The sequence below is a fragment of the Typopeltis vanoorti genome, chromosome 14, assembly GCF_054136105.1.
Source record: "Typopeltis vanoorti isolate ZY-2024b chromosome 14, IOZ_Tvanoo_1.0, whole genome shotgun sequence".
NCBI classification, from domain to species: Eukaryota; Metazoa; Arthropoda; class Arachnida; order Uropygi; family Thelyphonidae; genus Typopeltis; species Typopeltis vanoorti.
The window spans coordinates 85,963,720-85,986,900 of record NC_143562.1 but is presented as its reverse complement, the minus strand read 5'-3'; the positions used below and the strand labels follow the sequence as shown (position 1 = coordinate 85,986,900).

The 23,181-nt window shown below is 36.7% G+C and overlaps 2 protein-coding genes across 2 annotated transcripts in view; one reads left to right on the top strand and one right to left on the bottom strand.

The window, feature by feature from the left end:
• The window catches only part of Edc3 (Enhancer of mRNA-decapping protein 3), a 175,292-nt gene extending 162,185 nt beyond the window's left edge, over window positions 1-13,107 (bottom strand). Inside the window, exon 1 of the mRNA XM_090404406.1 lies at window positions 12,898-13,107. The gene's annotated coding sequence lies outside the window, so the exon portion shown is untranslated. The remainder of the gene's footprint in view (window positions 1-12,897) is intronic.
• Window positions 13,108-13,173: 66 nt separating this feature from the next.
• LOC150099725 (coiled-coil domain-containing protein 124-like) overlaps window positions 13,174-23,181 on the top strand; it is an 82,725-nt gene continuing 72,717 nt past the window's right edge. Inside the window, exon 1 of the mRNA XM_090404407.1 lies at window positions 13,174-13,311. The gene's annotated coding sequence lies outside the window, so the exon portion shown is untranslated. The remainder of the gene's footprint in view (window positions 13,312-23,181) is intronic.

Sequence of the window (23,181 nt, the reverse complement as noted above, 5' to 3'; positions counted from 1 at the left end):
GAAACCCCTAAAATTGAAGAAGGAAATAAGGACCAGAACTACTTGATGAAAAGATAGAAAATGCAATAGATAGATTGCCAAATGGGAAAACACCATGAGATGATAGTATACCAGCAGAAATAATTAAAAACTTGGGAAAAGATGGAAGGAATTATTTGAGAGACATTATAAAGAATATATACAACACAAGGAAGATACTGGAGGATTTCAAGAAATCAATCTGCATTCCGATCCCAAAAATCAACAACATACATAGAGTACAGAACTTTAAGCTAATCTCGCACACATCTAAGATTATACTGAAGATAATAAAAAATCGAATACATGCAAAAATAATGGGTTTGTGTAAATGCCATCTGGAACCTATCTTGTATATTATTATTATTATTATTATTCAGGCCTCCAAGGAGTCAAAGACTCATCGAGGGAGGTCCTTCCTAAGACATAAAGTCTGTCAAGACTCATCGAGGGGAGGTCCCCCCCCCCCCCGAGAAACAGAAAGTCTATCATACCACTCTTTAAACTCACTGACCTTTCTCGCTCCCACCACTCCATCAGGCAATGCATTCCACGGCTCAACCACCCTCCACACAAAGAAACCACTCCTTACCATCTTGCTCACAGTTTCCTTTCGTAATAACTTCCAGGGATGGCTTCTTGTCATCACTCCTTCCCGCTGTTCAACCAAGCGAAAGAACTCCCCAGTGTCAACCCTGTAACCACCTCTTAACAGTTTAAAAGTCTCAATCATATCACCTCTCTTTCTTCTATCCACCAAACTCTGCAGTCCACATTCTCTCAGCCGATCCTCATAACTATCCTTGGACAGTCCTGAAACCATCTTTGTCATCCGTCTTTGTATCCTTTCCACAGTTAATTTATCCCCTTCAAATCCTGGGGACCAAATCTGAGAACAATAGTCCAAGTGTGGTCTGATATCAGAGACTTATACAACGGAATGATAACCCTCTTATCTCTGCAGGTCAGTGTCCTTCTCATAATAGCAGCAATCCTCTGTGTTACCTTCACCACCTTTGCAATATGTCCCCTAAACTTCAGGTTTCTATCAATCATCAACCCCAGATCTCTTGTCTCCCCTACTTCCTCCAGTATAACTCCTCCCATAGAGTATGCAGCATCCCATCGATGTTTCCCAAACCTCAAGACCTTACATTTTGCTGCATTAAACTGACACCCCCATTCATTTGCCCATCTATCTAGCTTATTTAAATCCTCTTGCAGAGCTACCACATCTGCACTATTACTAATAATCCTTCCCAGCTTCGCATCATCCGCAAACAACTGAATATCCCCCCTGCAATCCACTGGCTATGTCATTGATATAAAGGTTAAACAATATAGGTCCTAGTACTGAGCCCTGTGAGACCCCACTTGTAACCCTCTGCCTCCTGGAAACTGCTCCACCATACACAACTCTCTGATACCTATCAGACAGCCAATCCTGAATCCAGTTGACCAATCTGACATCCAGACCCATGTGCTGCAACTTAAATATCAGCTTATCATGTGCACCCTGTCAAATGCCTTCGCCAAGTCTAAGAAAATTGCAGTATATGCCTTTCCCTCATCTAATGTTCTTGTAACTTTATTATAAAAGGCTAGCATATTGCTAAAACAAGAGCATCCCTTCCCAAATCTATGTTGATTCTCACAGATAACATTACCCTCATCTGCCCAATGCTGTATAATTGAAAGAACAATTGAATTAGGGAGATCGGTGCATCTGTGCTTTACAGACCTCCAAAAGACATTTGACAGCGTCAAACACAATAAATTACTTGAAATCTTAAGAGTATGATGCTGACAAAAAAAGACCTAAAAATAGTCTGACAACTGTACTGGGGACAGAAAGTTGGCTTGCAAGGAGATAAGAAGACTGTGGACATTAAAAGAAGAGGAAGACATGGATACATACTCAGGGCCATTCCATATATTTGCACCACCTGGGTGCAAAATTTTTGTGCCCCCCCCCCTCCTTCCATTAAAAATTAAAAGATTCTGAAGTATAATAACACGTTACGAATCATTTTATTATACTGCACATTAAGAGGAATGTATATTAAAATAAAGAAAAAACACAAATAGTAAAAAAACTTATTTTTATTCATTTCCTACTGAGATGTTCTTGACATCTCAGAAGGTGACAAATATGCACAAACAGTTCAGTGTATTATTTATTCCCTATTTTTTATGAATGTGTTCAATTATACTGCCCCTAAATTGGAAGAAATGCTAACCAAGATAAACATTACTGCTATTAAATAACTCTTGTTCAATGCCCAAGCAACATCAGTCTCCTTTCCATACTATAGCTCCTAGTTGTCTCCTAAGTTTTTATCAATTTCCAGCCTTTTAGTTCCATATATATCCCTTCTTCACACAAATTTTCATATGAGTGGCTGCAAACCAGATGATCACTCTTGTCAAATGACTCTATTAAATAACTTCTTAAATAACTTCTATTAAATAACTCTTGATCAATGCTCGAGCAACATCAGTCTCCTTTCCATACTATAGCTCCTATGATAAAGGAGTGTTGGTATCTTGCTCCACCTTTGCTACAAGTTGCCTGGTGTTGTACTACTTACCCAGGTAAGATAGTACAACACTATATTCAGTCCTGAAGATATTTTCAGGCACAAACTTTGTTTGCTCTCACTGGAATAAAGGATTAAACTAAATTTATCAGTCTAACCTAGTGAAAAATAAACTTTCAACTATAGCTCCTAGTTGTCTCCTAAGTTTCTATCAATTTCCAGCCTTTTAGTTCCATATATATCCTACATATATCCCTTCTTCACACAAATTCTCATATGAGTGGCTGCAAACCAGATGATCACATCATAGTCATTCTCACTATGTAAGTGCTTTGTAACCTGCTTTTCCTAACAGAAACAACACTCAGACATTACTGCTATTAAATTAAAATAGCTCTTGATCAATGCCTGAGTTTCCAGCTGCCTCCTAAGCTTTTCATAATCACCAGCCTTTTAGTTCCACATATTTCTTCTTCACAGATCTCACAAGTCGTCATATGATTGACTACAACCCAGATGATCACTTCATGGTCACTCTCACCATGTAAGAGTGCTTTGTAGCCTACTTTTCCTAACAGAAACTTAAATTTCAACTTTTCAAGCACTACTCATCATAGTTTCCTTAATTTTTCTCGAGAGAAATACCTTTGCCACACTCTACCAAATTATCTGGTATCTCTATTACTCTCCTAATACCACCACAACCATGTTCAATTATTTCCTTTCCAAAATGTTGGTTTTCTACAGTTCAGTTTCCTAATAGTAAAGTCATGTTCCTGAGAGATTTTAATGTTCACAATTCCAGCTGGCTTTCCATGTCCAACTCAACGATGCAGCAGATAGCAATGTTGAGGCATTTTCTATCACCATTGATCCCACACAAATTGTTCACATCCGTATGTCTGTCACAAATATATTATGGATGTTATTTCTCCTCCACACAATTCACCACAGTCTGGTGTTGATTTCTTTTTCCATGTGCCACACACAGACACTCTTGTCTACATGATGTCTGGAATTCTAAGAATGAAAAGTGGGATGGGATGATCTTGAACTTAATGATTTTGCTCAATGTTTTGTTTCCTTGGTTGAATTTTTTTTTTTTTTAATGTGACTTCCACCGATGAGAGGCTGCAAACCTATAATTCATCGGTACTGTGGGTGGGGTAAGGATTTTTTTTTTATTAATTTTATATCTTTTTTTATATTTTTATTATCATATTTTATAATCTGAAAATCCTGATCTAAAGACCAAACATAGAACTTTCTCTCAAGCTGTTTCAAGCCTCTAAAAAAGTGTGGCAGTTGTCTTACAGTGATTATTACCAACCTCTGAGTGATCTACAATATCAGTCTAAATCTCACTGAGTGACCCAAAACTATCTAAACTCATCAAACTCTCATCAGTGGTTCTACTCAGGGAAAAAGCCTGCAGCAATGGTCTTGCACTGGGTTATGAAATTCATCTTGCATCTAAATGCAATCACAAACATCTATTACCACAGTGGAACTCAAACCTGATGCTTGTTGTTGACAGTTTGGTTATATTATAAATTAAAGATGCCAAGAAATTATATTCTTGGTTTAATCCTTTATCCAGGTGTAATAAAACAAAGTTTGCATGTGAAGTAACTTCTCGACTGGGCAACTTGTATATAGACGCTAATGACTTCACATCACTTGCCTTATGAGATCTCAAAAAAGGCTGCAACTGGTCTGGGTAGCGACCCTTCCTATAATGAATAGCATTATACATGTCTGTAAGGATGTGTGCTTTGCATTATGGGATACTAAAGCAAGTGATGCGAAGTCATTAGCCTCTATGTACAAGTTACCCTTGTACATAGAGGCGTGTGAACAAACTTGCGTGTGAAGTGACTTCACTACTGAAGTTACTTCACATGCAAGTTTGTTTGCTTACACTTGGATAAAGGATTAAACCAAGAATATAATTTCTTGGCATCTTTGATTTATAGTATAACCAAGTAGGAAAACTTCAACATCTGTCTCTAATCCAGAGTATTTTAGTAATAAGGAGTGACATATTTAGGCTACTTGTATATGGAAATATGACTTCTGCATTACTTCATCCTTGGTATCACTTCTGCTCTCACTGATGAGGCCTCAATAAAGGTTGAAACCAGTCTGAGTAGCAACCCTTCCTATAATGCTTCCTATAAAGCCCTTCCTATAAGGATATGTGCTTTGCACTATACTAAGGCGAGTGATGTGAAATCATTAGCCTCTATATACGAGTTGCCAAGTTGTGAAGTTACTTCACGCACAAACTTTGTTTGTTTACACTTGGATAAAAGATAATAATTACATTCTTGGATAAACGAAGAGTATAATTTCTTGGCATCTTTAATTTTACTGCAGCCTGTTGATTGAAGAATGGATGATGTGCTAACCACTTGGCCAAACCAGTTTATTGTATTCCATCTTATGACCCAAACATTGCACTGAACACATCACCTAAATAAACAACTCTTAGTGGTATAGAAAGATTCATTCCCATTCCACTTTACATTATCTTCCCTTGTGTAAGCCTCGAGTCTCGAAGAAATGTGTTAAGATAATACAAGAGAAGAACTGTACATCCTGTAATTGGATTTCATCAAAATTTCCATATTCTTTTCTGTTTATACTGAAACTTGAAATAGTTGTAAGCAAGTTATCAACACATCCCAAACTGATTTTCAAAGGATCTAAAAGGAGAGACAAACTTGCATCATAATTGCCTTGTATCACATAATACAAAGCACACATCCTTTTAGGTGTGTATAATGCTATGTATTATGGGAAGACTCACCATCCAGACTGGTTTCATCCTATATTGGGGTCTCAAGGTATGTATAATATGTATGAGGTATGAGGGGTGCTTAAGGGTCAAAGCTGTATAACTGAGAGGAGACCTCCACATAGCCTTTAAAGGAATGCAGAGAACCGACCAGGGCTTCTGACCTAATGTCCAATCCTCACCTTCTCGTGGTGCACCCTGTTGGGTATCTACTTTGATACTGAACGAACGAGGATGGGCTGGCAATTTGGGATTTAGCCGACCAAATTGTATTCTTATTGGTTAAACCAAAATAAAAAATGATGGTACAACATGACAAAATTTCATGCCGGCTGGGGCGTCGCCCGGTTAAACAAGGCCCCCGTTGTTTTCGCCAGGGAACCAGGGCGAACAGCGAAAAGTCAGCTACTGGAACAAATCTGAAAACAAACCCCAACTCAACATCACCAGAGTTAAAGATCGGTACTATCAACGTAAGAAGCCTGAATGGCAAAGAAATGGAGCTAGCTGAGGAATTAGATAAGTACCAGATCGACATAATAGGGGTGATTGAAACAAAAAAGACCAAAACTGGTGAGATCTTTCTGAGCAATAAATACAAAATGTTATATTCAGGCAATAACAATCAAGGAAAAGAAGGAGTAGCCATAGTATTCAACACAAAATACGAGGCTAATCTTCTTGAATGGCAGTCAGTCTCAAGTAGAGTAATGTGGGCAAATATGAGAATGGGGAACTGGACAATGAGACTTATTTGTGCCTATGGTCCCACAGAAGGTTCTACTAAAGTAGAAGTGGAGGAATTTTTTGAGGCTTTAGAAAAAGCAACTGACACAATGAAAAAGGAAAAGTTGGTCCTTGTTGGGGATCTAAATAGTAGAGTAGGAAATGATTGTGAGACATACAAAAATATTTTGGGAAAATTTGGAGAAAAGAGCAAAGCTAATAATAATGGCAAATATCTGTTGGATTTCTGCTCAGGACATGGACTGGTTATTACTAACACCATGTTCCAACATAAAAATGTGCACAAATTCACATGGAGAGAAGAGGCTAGGAATAAGAAAAGTCTCATTGACTATGTTATTGTTGATAGTGATGTTTTCTCCCTGGTGCAGGACACCAGAGTGTACAGAGGATTTGAAATTGGAAGTGATCACTATTTAGTCTTGAGCAGGATAAAATTGAATTTCATATTGAAAAGAATAACATGTAAGAAAGTTTTAAAGCGAATAAAAGTTGAGCAGCTCTCAGATGTAAACTGTAGACTAAAATACAAAAATATTATTGAAAAGAAAATGAAAGAGTTTGAGAACAGGAATCAAACCTTGGAGATTCAGTGGCAAACTCTGAAGGAAACATTGATTGATTCTGCCAGAGAGGCATGTGGTGAGGTTGTGTGCAAAGATAAAAAAATCAGAACTCCCTGGTGGACACAGGAAGTTAAAGAGGCAGTGAAGGAAAAGAAGAAAGCATATCAAAAGTTCCTGGCAAATAAGTCAGCTTTTACTCTTACAGAATACAGAGACAAATGTAAGAAAGCTAAACAGTGTGTAAAACTAGCTAAACAAAAGTCATGGGAGGACTTTGGCAAGAATATAGAAAATAAATATCAAGAAGGTGGCAAAATATTCTGGAGGTTGTTGAAGAAGCTTAGGAATGGAGGAAAGAGTGCTGTAAAAGGAATTAGAGATGATAAAGGTGAAATGAAAACAGGAGAAAAAGATATCCTTGAAGTATGGAGTAATTACTTTGAAAAACTGCTAAATGAAACAAGCAGTGATGACAGCACAGTGATAAAAAACACTGACCAGGCATGCAGTCAGGAATACATATCCATACTTGAAGTAGAAAAAGCCATCAAAGGCTTGAAATGTGGAAAGGCAGCAGGAGTAGATGATATTCGACCAGAAATGCTGAAGTATGGTGGTATAAGAGTCTTACAGTGGCTGCACTGCATAGTTCAGAAAGCCTGGACAGAGGGACGAATTCCCGATGATTGGAGTAGAGCTCTCATAGTACTCATATATAAAAAGGGAAATAAAACTGAATGTGAGAATTACAGAGGTATTTCCCTACTGAGTGTTCCTGGCAAGATCTATGCAAGTATACTTGAGAAACGGTTGAGAAGAATTGTGGAAGAAAAGCTTGGTGAAGAACAAGCTGGATTCAGGCCAAATAGAGGCTGTCAGGATCAGATCTTCACTTTACAACAAATAGTCGAGAAAGCATGGGAATATAACAAAGATCTGTATTTAAGTTTTGTCGATTTGGAAAAGGCATATGACAAGGTGTCAAGAGAGAAGCTATTCAATATGCTGCAGTTATATGGTGTCAATGGGGCATTATATCAAGCAATACTAAGTCTTTATTTGAGTTGTGAGTCAGCAGTTAGAATTGAAGGAAGTACAGGAAGATGGTTTAATGTTAAATCTGGTGTGAGACAAGGATGTACATTATCCCCTCTGTTATTCATTATCTATATGGATCACATTATGAAGGAATGTGGTATTAAACCTGATATCAAAATTGGAGATGTTAATGTCAGCTCTTTGCTTTATGCGGATGATGTTATACTTCTAAATAAATCCGCTACAAGTGTGCAAGATTCTCTGACTAAATTGAATAGCTGTTGTAATAGATATGGTATGAAGGTCAGCAATAAAAAGACAAAGACAATGAAAATAGGCAGAATCATTGAAAATGTCAACTGTGTTGTGAATGGAGAACCTGTGGAACAAGTAAAACATTTCAGCTACTTAGGCACAATTTTTACTGAAGATGGTAAACTAAATATAGAAATAGACAACAGAATCAGCAAAGCTGGTATCGTGGGAAGTCAATTGAATAAATTCATATGGAATAAGAAAGAAATTAGTCAGAACACTAAATTAGCTGTATACAAGACTGTGTTCAAACCAATTTTAACTTATGGATCTGAGAGCTGGGTCAGAAGTAAAACACTTGACCAAAGACTAGAGACCGCAGATATGAGAGTCCTGAGAAAGATTAGAGGCGTGAACAGATGGCATCAATGGCAATATCATATTAAAAATGAGGATATTAGGAAAGAACTTGACATTGTCAGCATCCAGGAATGTGTTAGCAGAGCTAATCTCAGATGGTATGGTCACTTAAATAGAATGGGAGAGGAAAGATTAGCAAAACAAGTGTTCTCTGCCAGGTTGGCAGGAAAACGACCCAGAGGAAGACCAAGATATAGGTGGATTGATACGGTACAAAGTGCCTTAGACGATAGAAATATAAGATCTGATAATGTTGGAGTCTTGACAAGTAACAGACTGATTTGGAGGAAAATTGTAGATAGGAAGTTAGTAATGATGTAATTTTCATGTAGTACTGTCATATCCTGTACACCCCTTGAGGGTACATGGCAGGAATTTGATGATGATGATGATGATGATGAGGTATGTATAATTTGGATGTGTATAATGCATAGCATTATACACACCCAAAAGGACTGTAATCCTTAGTCAAAACTTTTGTGGAGAAGACTGTTACATAGCACAGAGGTAGACAGAATGAAACAAAAGAATGAGAAGTGTTTTGATAATGTTTGTAGCTGGGTAGTGAATGGATGTTGACCAGCTGCTATGTTTATGAGTTTGAGAGACCTATGAGATAGTGACTGAGTCTGTGAGAAGCAGTTGCCAATGAACTGGATTACCCTCTTCTGAACAACTTCAAGCATTTTTGGAGAGGTGTTTTTGGTACACCACCCATAGTATTTGTAAAACAATGTTGCAAGATAGGCAGATTTGAGATTTATATAGTGTTAAGAATTTTACAAATAAGAAGTAATGGCTTGAGCAGAAAAGGACAGTTGTATTATCAAAGATGACAGGATTGTATTTTGGCAACAATGAAGCCAACAAATTGTCCTCACCCCTGGTGAGGATGAGAAACATCTCAAGGATGCTGATAATGAAAGAAAGCATGAATCAGAGCTAGCAGCACATACATCATAAACAAAACCCAAAGTAAAGTAGAATGGCACCAAGCTGAAATGCTCCACATTGATTAGCATTTTTACTGAACAGCATTCAAAGAATCAGCTGAAATGATGAAGCATCCTCTATAGTGTAACAAACAGATGAATTTACATCAAGTCTGGTTTTCCTTAATCCATGACAGCACACTTAGATGTACGAGTAGCATTTTCAATGTTTAAACATTGTCACTAGAAATGTTACTTGTTATTACTTGCTTTCTAGTTTTTAGTTTATTCTCTTACTTCCTGATGAAGTGAAACAAATTATAAGAGTTCTAAAGAATTCATAGAATGTTCTGGGACAATTCTTCTAGGCTAATAATAATTGGGCAAACATGAAGTCGATATATATATACACACATACACATATATACACACACACATACATATATATACACACACACACTCACATATATGCTATCATTATCTTCCATAGCATTTTAGGCTCAATGGCCTGATATCAAGAAAATCTAGCTTTAAAGATACCTAATTAATACTGCAGGAGGGTGGTTTAATTATCTGTAAAGGCATCTATGAATTGTATTCTCTGGACAGTTTTTCTGTCTTGAGAATGAAAAAAACAAGTTTCCAGGAGAAAAAACTCTGCCATCTCCATATGAGCCACAAGTACTCTCATTTGAAAAGTCCATATAAATGTTCTCTGCATCCTACATGATATTGAAACCCATTATTTTCCAGCCAAATGGTATTGTCATTAATGACTGAGCTATAGAGGCTGTTTGAAAGACAATGGATGTAAATCAATCAAAGAATGTAAATCTTAATTTCACTAGAGATCGGGGTATTATTAGAGATAAGTGGAACTGAAGTGAGATATTTTTTGTGAGAAATAAGATGGGACTCAGCTTAGAGATCAGAGTTTAAGATAATAGTCAAAAAGATATTGAAACTTGGAATATATGACAGAGGTCAGCGAAGGTGTTTAACATATACACAAAAGAGAACTGGGAAAAAGTACAGAGCAATGGGATACTCAATTACTGGCAGGGAAACTGAAGAGAGAGGAAACCATCCACATGATATGTGGTGCATTAACGAAGAAGGGAGAAACTGGCACCCTCTGCAAAGGTAGAATATACACCATAAGATAACTTAGTAAGTAGGCCTCTATGCTAGACCCTTGATATTCTAGAGGAGCCATACAAGTTGTCTCAATCTTTTCCATGGGTATGTGTACAAAGGTAAATAATGCTGGCTAGATCTTCTGTAGATCAACAGTGACAGAATCCATATTGGTGGTAATTAATTAACTGGTGGTGAGGAAGCTGGCAGTCATGACTATTCCAGTGGAAAAAAAAAACTGAAGTGAGGGCAATGTGATGATAGTTTAATGACTGGGTATTACCTTTATTTTTTTTCCTAATGGATTGAATACAAACATGCTGGCATCTATCCTACAACATAGTATTAAAATAAAATCCGTACCGTGTTGAAAAAGACTAAATGCAACCTAGCTGTCAATAATACAATGAACCTTTCCATTTTGCTGATCTGGTAAATCATTCCTTGTAATTTTTAACATAATTTCTTCTCAAGGATAATTTATTTTGTAACCAAGTGAAAAAGCTTTCTACAATTATTCCACTACTAAAGTGGCTGTAGAGAAGTACAGATATCGAGATATCAATTCCTTATGGTGATACATCAAAGGGCATGTTTCTGAACAATGCTTTAATACCAACTGAACATTGCATTCACAGTGATTACACCTTCCGTGCTGAAAGAGAGATGTCACAAAACATGGCTAAGTAGATTATACTGTCATGATAATGCTGGGAGGCATACAAATGTGGTTAGATCAACTCTAGTATTCTGTGTGTGCAAAACAACTCCAGGCTGTCTGGAACATCCTGTACCTTGAATTCATATTGTCTTCTGTATGAAAAATTTTGATGATTATGTACTAAATTTGTTTTTCTAAAGCTGAACCATGCCAACAATCATACAGCCAAATTTCATAAGAAACAGTTTACCACATTTCTAAGTTCACTAGCAAACCAAATTAATATTAATAGCCGATGATTTTTTAATGAGATTGCAACACTGAAACATACTATTTGATTTTTAACACCATGGATTTAATAAACATTTATACATAATCATCTACTAGTTTCGCTAGCTGTAACTGTCTAGCTTTGTCAAGACAAGAAAGATTATGCTAGTATTAAATGCAAAAAACAAAAGAATGAAGTCACAGTTTAAAAACAGTTAGACAAATTGGAGAACACGCATGACATCACATGCATAAGGCGTGAAGACTTATTGTTATTAAGCCACGTTTTATAATTTTTCACGTAATTTAGTTCCATTAAACTTAATGAATTTAACAGATTTTTCCACATGTCTTTTAATATTATTCCCTGGTTTCTATTGAGGTTATTTCCTGTTTGTAGGACTACAGCTTCTTTAAAGGTTCTACATCTAAAATCCTCTTCGATATATGGCATGGAACTGTTATCCTAATCTATTGAATGGTTTGAAGTTGATAAATGATGTGCTAACCCTGAGGTGTCTGTTCTATTATGATTGACATCTCTGACATGTTCCTTCTTTCGAATTTCTAGGCTTCTTGAAGAGTGGCCTACGTAGGTAGGTCCACACGTACATGTACATGGTATGTTATAAACACCTGCGTATTATAAACATATAATATATATTATAAACACCACACGTACATGGTATGTTATAAACACCTGCGTATTTGTAGAAAGTGACGCTATCCTTAGGGGATCTTAATAAATGTCTTGTAGTTGTGGTAGGTTTAAAATCCAATTTTAATGAAAAGGACCAAATAACTTTCAGAATGAGATTGCAACATGCTTGTTGACCTAATTGGGTCTTGCATATTTGAACAAAACTGCATCTATGTTTACTCATGCTCCAACAGGCTAAGTTAAATTACATCTTGAAATGCAATTTAAGCCACACTTTTTTTTTTTATGGGAGGATATTTTGATCACCATCATATTAAAAATTGGTTGAGTTTAGGTTACTGACAGGAAGCATAATAATAACAACAACAAAATGCTGAGTATCAAAAAGGTGATTGTTCTGACGAATCCTTAAGCATTATATTTTAAAATAGTCTTTGTTTACAATAATTTTAATTTATTTAAGCAATTTTAAAAGCACATACAAATTCAGTTAAAACATTTCCAATGATAAAATGTATTTTCATGCTGATGGATTTTCTCTCCTCCTAATGTATCATAATTTACTTATGAAAAACACTGAACTGTTATAAGTACTATGTTTTGCTTTTTTGAAAGACTGGTACTAATTACTTTCATAAATCTAAACCTACCTACTTTGTTTGATACTTTTGCAATGTTTTTAGATAATGAAAGTAAGAAGTTTTCCTAGCATGTACAATACTTCCTGTTGTTATGGATACAAACCATACTTTCATGGTCATATATGCAATATGAATGCCACAAGAAAATCATTTAAGAATAGTCAATTTTTCCTTATTAAGATAATTACATAATAATTCACAGCAATCTTACTTTCAAAAGGAGTGCACGCTATAAAACAATAAAGTTCACGAAAATACTATGGCCGAATACTGAGTTACTTATTAAAGGATAAGAAAAATTAAACGGGAGTTGTTTGTTTGTAAATATGAATCCCATACTGCAAATTTCATTTCAAATACTGGAGCAAATCAACATGCATCCGATATATAAAAAGGATAAAAATCAACATTAACTACAAAAACGATAGGGGGAAAACAATAATAATTTTCCCTTTTATTTGGCGCCCTCTAAAGCAAGACCGTGTAACTAGGTGCTAAATACAATCACCTGTGTCATACGACACATATTGGATTGAACCTTAGCGAAGTTATTTTTACAGTTTTACTATGTATCTAATCTCTGAATGATATTATTATATGCATATATTTATATAGGATTAATCAGGTAAGACATGTATTTTTATCTCAGAAGGCTTCAAAACTTGGCTTATTTTTCTTAATCAACTTCGAGATATATCAGCTGAACTGCATGCATCTGTGTAATTTGGACTTATTTAAATCCTCAGGGAAAAATTCAAGTTTTCGCATCTATATAGAAACTAAACATAACTTTTTTTACAGATAAAAATCGCTTCGTAATATACTAAGAAATATATTTGCTTTTCGTTTGAAATTAAAGTAAAACCTTCATAATTTCAGTATTACAAAGAGCTTCACCATTGTAGATTTTTCAAATTCTTATTTTCATTTAAGAAAGTCGAATGTGATTAGAAATAATGCCGAGATTTACTGCGGGCATGTTGAAATTGTGGTTCTCCCCTCTCCAGAAAATTCTCCGTTAATTGTACAAGATTTTCATATTTCCATGCGCAACATGTGAGATTCGTAAAATCAACTACACTCATTTCCTCTACCCAACCCATGGGCTATCATGTTGTTATGGAAAGTATATTCCTAAGGCAAACGCCTTCTCTTTTTTGGGGGTAAACTCCCCAAAACCCATTGCTGAATTCTAGATTTGGAGAAAAATAAAATAGTTGCATGTGTAATGAACTATTCTGCCTCCCCCCCCCCTTTCCTGCAGTTCTTCCATGCTGAGACTAAACAGCCTGGTCAGTGCACCACCAATTCTCGTGCACTTATCACACAGGTAGATTTTCCATTTAATTCCATGGATATTACGCAATCTTACTTTGCATTACTATTTTGTAATATCTAAAATCTTAATTTACCTTACAATCTTTAATATGTTAGTCTTTATTTTTAATACCATGATGAGTCCTTGGACTCCCTGGAGGTGTCACATAATAGTTCCACTACCTCTATTTTCACGTTGGTCCCCATAATATTAACTATCGCATTATCTCTGTCTGGATTATACAACCTCACAAAGTGATCACTGAGTAATTCAACTATTTCTTCTGCTGTCCCTATCATCTGTATTCATTAAAGTAATTCTTCCATAATTATTACCCCTTTTGCTTGTTGCATTGAACAGTTTATTATTATTCAGGCCTCCATGGAGTCAAGAGACTCATCGTGGGATTTCTTTTAGCCTGTTTACTTTCCTGTCATACAGGCAAATCAGCTAAGAGAACACAACTTTACAGACAAAATAAACTGTTAGACAAATAAATATTATTATAAATTTTATAAGTATTTATAATTTTATAAATATTTAATAATTTTAATAAAAAATTAATAAAATAATTTTATAAATATTATATATCACTATTAGATAAATTATTAAATAAACAACCCTTGGCATATTAGTTAGTCAGGGGTTGTTATCAGGGTGATATGGAAGAGATTTTTCATAGAACGGGAATGGGGGATTTGGTATATCAAGAGGCCATCCATGGAAACTGTATAAGGAGAGTGTGAGGTGCAGGTTCTTTACATGGAGAGCAGTTAATGAGTGGAATGCATTGCTTGAGTGTGTTATGAATGTAGACACATTGAATCAGTTTAAGACACATTTGGATGAGCTTTGGGTCCCGAGATGAGTCTCTGACTCCAGGGAGGTCAGATAATAATAATTAGTGAACAGTAGATGGCACTAGTGTTATGTAGTTGGAGGATTTAGAAAGATATATGGTGACTTGTAATGTAGTAGTGTGACCTCCCACGATGCATCTTTAGACTCCTTGGAGGTGTCACGTAATAATAATAATTTGATTTCGATTTTCTTATCACTGGTTTGCCCTTCTTGCCTGTGCTTTTATACATAATAATTAAAAACCTGCTGTTTAATTATTTCTCTTTGAGTTGTAGTTATTCCTTTAAATTTTATTATGAGTGTAAACCAGCACCTAGGCCTAAATGCTGAATGCTGATCACATTTCTCCTTATATTCCTTCAACATTTTTTTGCAGTTCCCACTTAATTATGCTGTTCATTCTATTTCCATCAGAGTTATCCTCTTGATTCTGGGTATGTCAGATACTGCTTCCCGAAAATATCCCTTGACTATTTCCCATGCACTGTTAATAACCTTCCCTTGCAGTTTCTGATACTGTTACTGCTACAAGGCGACTTAAGTTGTATAAAGTTTTTTCACTTGGTTACACGGTAACTTATCTTTAATAATTAATTCAAGTTTTATCCTTTATCCACATGTAAGCTTTTTCATTTGAAATTATGATGCATCTTCACAATTAAGCTACTTGTATTAAGCTATGGACTTCAGAGCATCTGTTATTATTATTATTCAGGCCTCCATGGAGTCAAAAGACTCATCGTAGGAGGTCCTTCCTAAGAACATAAAGTCTGTCAAGACTCATCGAGGGGAGGTTCCCCCTAAGAAACACAGTCTATCATACCACTCCTTAAACTCATTGACCATTCTTGCTCTCACCACTCTATCAGGCAATGCATTCCACAGCTCAACCACTCCTCACCCTCTTGCTCACAGTTTCCTTTCGTAAGTGATGACAAGAGGCCATCCCTTCCAGGGATGGCCTCTTGTCATCACTCCTTCCCGCTGTTCAGCCAAGCAAAAGAACTCCCCAGTGTCAACCCTGTAACCACCTCTCAACAGTTTAAAAGTCTCAATCATATCACCCCTCCTTCTTCTATCCACCAAACTCTGCAGTCCACATTCCCTAAGCCGATCCTCATAACCAAAATTGTACAGTCCTGAAACCATCTTTGTCATCCATCTCTGTACCGTTTCCACAGTTAATTTATCCCCTTCAAATCCTGGGGACCAAATCTGAGAACAATAGTCTAAGTGTGGTCTGATCTGGTCAGAGACTTATATAATGGAATGATAACCCTTTTATCTCTGCAGGTCAGTGTGTCCTTCTCATAATTGCAGCAATCCTCTGTGTTATCTTCACCACCTTTGCAATATGTCCCCTAAATTTCAAGTTTCTATCAATCATCAACCCCAGATCTCTTGTCTCCCCTACTTCCTCCAGTATAACTCCTCCCATAGAGTATGCAGCATCCCATCGATATTTCCCAAACCTCAAGACCTTACATTTTGCTGCATTAAACTGAAACCCCCATTCATTTGTCCATCTATCTAGCTTATTCAAATCCTCTTGCAGGGCTACCACATCTGCACTATTACTAATAATCCTTCCTAGCTTCACATCATCCGCAAACAACCGAATATCCTCTTGCAATCCACTGGCAATGTCATTGATATAAAGGTTAAACAATATAGGTCCTAGTACCGAGCCCTGTGGAACCCCACTTGTAATCCTCTGCCTCCTTGAAACTGCTCCACCATACACAATTCTCTGATACCTATCAGACAGCCAATCCTGAATCCAGTTGACCAATCTGACATCCAGACCCATGTGCTGCAACTTAAATATCAGCTTATCATGTGGCACCCTGTCAAATTTCTTAGACTTAGATTTCGCTAAGTCTAAGAAAATTGCAGTCCCTCATCTAATGTCTTGTAACTTTATTATAAAAGGCTAGCATATTACTAAAACAAGAGTACCCTTTCACAAATCCATGTTGACTCTCACAGATAACATTACCCTCATCTGCCCAATGCTGTATACGGTCCCTCACTACTTTCTCCAAGATCTTAGCAACTACTGATGACACACAGACTGGCCTATAATTAGACACTTCCAGTCTGTTACCACCCTTATGCAATGGCACTATCTTACCTTCCTTCCATTCCCTGGGCACCTTTCCTGCAGTCAGACTTGCATTGAAAAGCCAGGTTAAAGGCACTGTCAGTTCCCTAGCACATTCTCTCAAAACTCGTGGTGGAATACCATCTAGTCCCAAAGCTTTACTGACATCCAGGGTATTCAGTATCTGAAACACACTCTCCTCCTGTACCTCTAAACCTCGAACCAGGCCCTATCCCTCTAGCATTAAAACTGACTCCTCTAGGATGAAATACTCCAATAAAGTGTTCATTGAACAATTCCACTATGTCCTCTACATCAGTCACTCTATTCCCATTTTTATCCCACAATATCATTCTTCCACAGTCATTTCTCCTCCTTCTGGCCACATAGCTAAAAAAATTCCCTAGGATTTTCTTTGGATCTTAGAGCCAATCTCCTCTCATATTCCAGTTTCGCTTTCCTTCCCACACTAGTCACTCTTCTGGCCTGTGTCTGATATTCTTCATGCATCTTCTCTTCACCTGTCTCCTTATATCTCTTCCATAGCCTCTTTTTCGTGCAATTCCTGTTTAATATTGTTTGTCATCCACTTTACTCCAAATTGATTGTGTCCTCATCTTCACTCATGGTATACAACTTACCATTGCTGCTAACAAATATTCTTTCACAATTTCCCATGCACTAACGATATCCCGGCCTTCCAATTCCTCCCTCCATGAAACTTCCCGAAGTTGACGTCTAAGACTATTATAATCACCTGCTTTATAATTACACATGAGTTTCTCTTTGATACTCCTGCATGTCTATTCATTTTCCAAGTCAAAACCATATGGTCATTCTCTCCAACTGGATTAGAAGTTGTAGAAAGTAATTCAGGTAAATGTCTGATGGAAGAAGAAGCAGTGAAAAAAAGATGGAAAGAGTATGTAGAGGATTTATACAAGATATACGACAAGTATAGGCTACTATTCGTGTATATAAGCATGTGTGTATGTATATGCTTTCATCCATGCTATATTATATTGTTATATCTTAGCAAAAAACTTGCAGTCCTTACTCTCACTCTTTACTTCTTCCAGTAACTTTCATATCTTCTCACTTTCTGTACACATCACCTGTAAAATCATTTTACCTGTCTGTATGTGTGAAGATGTTCAGCATAGAAATGGAATAAATGAGGATGTGAGTGGGGTAGTTGAGATGAGCAAATATATGTGGTAATAAAAGTGACTGGGCAAGAGTAGGTGTTGTAGAGAAATCACAACCAACAAGTGGCTTGAGTATGACTGGTTATGGGCCTAAATGTGAACTGCTGTGTTTATTTACAAATGCCAGAAGTATCAGAAATAAGGGAGATTAAATGGTTTCACTGAGTGAGTTTATTCGTCCTAGAATTGTTGGAATAAATGAAACATGGTTGAATGAAGATGATATCCTAACAGGAATAGAAATGAATGGATACAGTAGTTTTTTTTTTTGAGGATAGAAGGACAAGAAGGGTGTGTGTGGTGTGCCGTGGAAGTTGACAGGAAGAGGTATTTAGCTGGATATTGCTATAGGTCCGGGCATGTGAAATGTGGTGATGTAGTCTAAGGACTCATTGCAGGAGGCAAACACTGTTATTCGCAAAGCCCAACAAATCGTTCTTCAAACTGATTCAATGTATCTGCATTCACCACAGTGTCAGGCAGTGCATTCCACTGACCAACTACTCTCCATGCAAAGAACCCACTCCTTATGCCCATGCTCACACACTCTCCTTATACAACATCCAGGTATGTCCGCCTTGTTCTACCCATTTCCCTATTATACAAAAATTTTCTTCCACATTAACCTGGCAACAATTTTTGCCAACCAAAAATCACACCTTAAATGTTCCCTCTCTTCCTCCTATTTACAAGGCTTTGCAAACTCCATTCCCTCACATCTGTCCTCATATACCACATCCAAAAGACTAGTTAAAACCTTAGTCTTCTCTGATCCCTTTCCAATATATCCTCATCACCATGAAAACCAGGGGACCAAATGTGTGCACAATAATCCATACGAGGTCTGATCAAGGCCTTAAAATGGAACCAGAACCTCTTTATTTCTACAAGTTAAGGCCCCTCTGCATCATTGCCATAATCTTTTCCTTTAGTGTTACACGGTGATCAGCATTCATTTCAGACAAATTATGGAGACTACAACCGTGTTAGAAATAATTATTTTCATTTCCTGACATTTCGATCTTCATATTAAGATCATCATCTGTAGTATACACATATATATATATATATATATACAGAAACAAGCTATATTACATTTCACGTAGTATGCCAAAGAGATAATGATTTGATTAATGGTTATTCTACTGGCCTGACCTCTAGTTGAAAAAATAAAATAAAAATTATTTTATTTCATTTATTTTATTTAATTTTTCACTAGAGGTCAGGCCAGTAGAATAACCATTGATCAAATCATTGTCTCTTTAGCATACTATGTGAAATGTAATATAGCTTGTCGTTGTGTATATATATGTGTATACTCCAGATGACCTTAATATGAAGGTCGAAACATTGGGAAATTAAAATAATTATTTTTAACACGGTTGTAGTCTCCATAATTTGTCTGAAATGATTGCCATAATCTGATGGATGTTTTCACAACCTGGGCAATGTGACCTCTGAATTTCAGATCCTTGTCTGCAACCACTCCAAGGTCTCATATCTCAACTTCCTCCAAAATTTCCTTCTAAATGTACTTTGCAACATTGAAATGACAGTTCCACCATACTGTTGCCCACTCATACAGATTATTCAAGTCCTCTTGTAAGGCCTCAACTTCTGCGTGATAACCAGTTTTGCATTATCTGCAAACAGTTATTTATCACCAGTTTAACCAATCTTAATATTATCAGTATACAAATTAAATAACAATGGTCCCAAAACAGACCCCATGTGGCACACCACTAGTGACTTTTCTTTTTCGAGATAGTGCTCCCTCCCATACACAACTTGCTGATACTTATCTGATAACCATTCACCTGTCTAACTTACTAGTCTATCATCTAGTCACATCTGCTTCAGTTTAGTTACCAACTTGTGTGGCAATCTGTCAGAAGCCTTTGCAAAATCTAAATATGCAACTCCCGTTAACAAACCCATGCTGAAAACACACACAAAAAAAAACACTGTTATCAACCTACTTTTGTATGCTATATCTCCTCAACCTCTCCAGTACCTTAACTACAATTCCAGATATACAGATCAGTTTATAATTTGTTGCCTTAGCCTTATAACCACCTCTGTGAAGCAGACGAATTTTGCTTTCCTTCAACTCCTTTGGGACTTGTACTGTTGCAAGACTTCATCACTAACATTTAAACCTTTGGTATCTTATGACATATAAGTCTGTTTTTGTTTCGTGTACTCTAGACATCATTTTGGGTTTCTCTAATTTTATTACCACAGATGGATGATTAAAACAAAACTGAAACAATCTGATAAACTGGAGAATCTAAATTGCAGATTTTATTAATTCCATCCAACCAGTATGAAATTAGTAATATTTATTCCAATCATTTTGTTAATAAAAATAAGCTGATCATCACATCATTTTCTGAGGTATATCCTCAAGAACTATATACGATATTAATATTACTAAAGAATTAAGTTTGCATTATTACAAACCTCAACAAAATTGTCTTCACTTAATGTCTATACACAAATACCAGAAGTACTGGGAACAAAGGGGTTGAGTTTGTTACTTTAGTAAATATATTTCGGCTTCAGATTGTAGCCATTCATTAGTGAGACTGGCTCTCAGAGGTACCAACTGGTATCAAATATAAATATACAGTATTTTTAGGATGGATAGACAAAATAGTTTTGGGAAGGGTGCTAATGATATTAAATGACTCAAGTCCAGGCAGGACAGATAGCTAACTCATATTTATATGGTTATCACATTTATCTCATATCTGTCTGGTGCAGGATAATCTTACAAGATCTAATACATGGTGGAGTGTTGTTACAGATCTAGTGGATCAGTTGCTGGTAATAATGAAATTCACTGGCAAATCAATGTAATGATTACAAAATGAGTAATCATTGAGAGTGCTTTTAATTATCTTAACATTGATTGGATAACTGTAAAATCTCATGAGAAGAAATCCCATCTCATGTGATGGAGAATGGTTATTGTTATGGAAATGATTATGAAGAGAGAACAATTCTGTGTTCATCCTATAAATTATATATTTAGTTTAATCCTTTATCCAAGTGTAAGCAAACAAAGTTTGCGCCTGAAGTATCTTCAGGACTAGGACAACTTGTGGCAAAGGTGGACTGAGTTCTGATCACTTTCCTTAGTATTCCATGATGCAAAGCACATCTCCTTGCGGTCAGTGACCATTCCCATAATGCATAGCATTATACATGTCCGCAAGGAGATGTGCTTTGCATCATGGGATACCTAGGAAAGTGATCAGAACTCGGTCCATCTTTGCCACGAGTTGTCCCAGTCCTGATACTACCCTTCCCTGCAAACTTTGTTTGCTTACACTTGTATAAAGGATTAAACTAAATATATAATTTATAGTCTAACCAAGTGAAAAAAACTTCCAACATCTGTGTTCATCCAGTTTGGATCTATCAAGCTTGTGTAAAGATGTCTGCATAAATTAGGAACTAGATAAGAACAGAGTTCTGTAAGGTCGAACTGTGTCATGCAGACCACAGACAAGAGTATACAAAAGAGTAGCAAGTAACTCATTATGTCTGTACACGAATACTAGGAGTATCAGAAACAAAGAAGTAGAGTTTGTTGCCTTAGTGGAGGGAAGACTGGAAATTCTGATGAACAATTCATCTATTTATCAGATGAATTGTTCATCAGAACTTTCCAGACCCCCCCCTCCCCCTAACTTGTATATTGGGACCTTATATTGTATGCCTTAGTGAGACCTAACTATCAGAAGCAGAAATACTAACTGGTATCGAGTGCAAAGGGTACAGTATTTTCATAAAGGATAGACAGGGTATGAGAGGGGGGATGCTGCTGATGATATTAGATTACTTGAATTCAGTTGGAGTTAAGACCTGTAACTGAAAAACTGCTACTCGTAGCAGTTTTTCACTTGGCAGTGAGTTTGAAGCCATCTGGTGTGAGGTGGAGTCTAACAAGATTAAATACATAGTAGGGTGTTGTTACAGACCTGGTGGATAGTAATGAAGAAATGCATCACCAAATAAATAGGATAGGTGCAAAAAGAGTAATCATAATGGGGGACTTTAATTATCTGAACATTGATTGGATAACAGTGAAATTGAATGAAAATTATTATTATTAACATCTGACCTCTATGGAGTCTGACTCATTGTTGGAGTACACACTATTGCATACAATGCTCATCCACCTATGCCTTAAACTAATTCAATGTGCCTACTTTCACAACACACTCAGGCAATGCATTCCGCTCACCAACCAGTCTCCATGCAAAGAATTTTCTGCTCACACACTCCTTATAACAAGAGGCTACGGCCTCTTGTTCTACTTCCCCCTCCCCATTCTATGAAAAATTGTTGTCAACCTGATAACAACTCACTAGCTTATATCTCATTCATATCCCCCTCTCCTCCTCCTCCTATTCACAAGGCTTTGTGATTTACATTCTCTCAATCTGTCCTCGTACTCCACATTCCAAAGACCACTGACCACTTTTGTGAATCTTCTCTGGACTTTCTAACATATCCTTATCGCCATGAAAACCCGATGACCAAATCTGTGCACAATAATCCATATAAGGTCTGATCAAGGCCTTATACAATTGCATCATAACTTCTTTGTTTCTGCATGTCAGTCCTCCGTATCTTTGCGATTATCCAATGTGACATCTTCACAACTTGTGCAATGTGGCCCTGAATTTCAGGACCTTGTCTACCACCACTCCCAGATTTCTCATCTCCTCTACACCCTTTAAAAGTTTCCCCACCAAGTGTATACTTTGCAACATTGAACTGATATTTCCACTTACCTGCCCATTCATGCAATCTATTCAAATCCTCCTGTTAGGCCATAACCTCTGCTTGACTCTGCATTGCCCTTCCCAATATTGCATCATCTGCAAACAGCTGCATATCGCTAGTTAAACCCATCCCAATATCATTACTATACAAATTGAACAACAATGGTCCCAAAACTGACCCCTGCAACACACCATTAGTGACCTT